Below are 1,092 nucleotides of genomic sequence, written 5' to 3'. Positions count from 1 at the left end.
CAAAGAGAAGTACTTGCCGAAAACGTGCGAACACCTTTTTCGGGCATATTTTTTTATAGTGTGCTTGCAGGGAGAAAATCGCATGACTCCCACGAAACATGATTCCTCAGTGTTTATCAGCTCATGGATCTCTTTTTGGTTCTTGAGGGTTCGCAAATATGACAAGCCCGTTACACGGAAGCAAAAGAAAGCCTCTCGGTCCCAGTCCACGCAAAATCCTGATGGTACGCAGATCATGTTTCGAGATTGGTTAAGCAGGGAGAACATGCTATTCACGGAGCTAGATGTAGGAGACGAGTTGAAGGACAAGGCCTATTTGGCCACCTTTCTATCCTGCTGGTTATGACTTTTTGTATTTCCCTAGAAGGGAGGTTATCTTCGTCCTAGGGTCTTTAGAATGGCTTGCTTGATGGCTCACGGAATTATTTATAGTCTCACTGTTCCAGTCCTGGCCAACATCTATCATGGCCTAGGGTTGATAGCAAAGGATTTAAACCCCATCGGGCGTATGGACTCACTTCCCCATGCATTATGTCCATGGTTGGCTAGCCCATTACTTCGACACATATTACCTCGTTCCTGCAAATGTTCGAGGTCCGAAGATGGCCCACTTTTCTGGTGAAGGTGGCTCGATTTACTTCGACAAGTACGAGGCACGGGAATTGATCCATAATGGCGCAAGTATTCAGTGGCATGCAAGCATTCACAGCAGGAGCAGGCATGAACGCCTAACTAATAGTAGAGGCCTACCTCTCCCGAAGTCTAGTTATTTTTCCAGCATGCGATCAGGTTACTTATCCTCCCAATGTGGGGATGTCAGAATTATAGAGTCGTATAGTCCCTTTCGCTTTGGTCGACAATTTGGCTTTCATTAGGATATTCCGAATGATATAGGAGGAATACCTCCCACCTTTACGCCGAAAAACGTTTTATATTACTGGAGAGTGTGTATAAGACGCAAGCCCTCGTCTCAGGTATTCCTGCCGGCCCGTACATTGGATCTGCATACCCATGTTATCCCACGATTCAAGGATTAGTGGCTAACGAAGCATGAGAACTACTTCGAAGAGAATCGTCATCTGTTAGTGACCA

The sequence above is a fragment of the Benincasa hispida genome, chromosome 10 (assembly GCF_009727055.1).
Source record: "Benincasa hispida cultivar B227 chromosome 10, ASM972705v1, whole genome shotgun sequence".
Classification (NCBI taxonomy): domain Eukaryota; kingdom Viridiplantae; phylum Streptophyta; class Magnoliopsida; order Cucurbitales; family Cucurbitaceae; genus Benincasa; species Benincasa hispida.
This window is presented reverse-complemented; position numbering follows the sequence as displayed.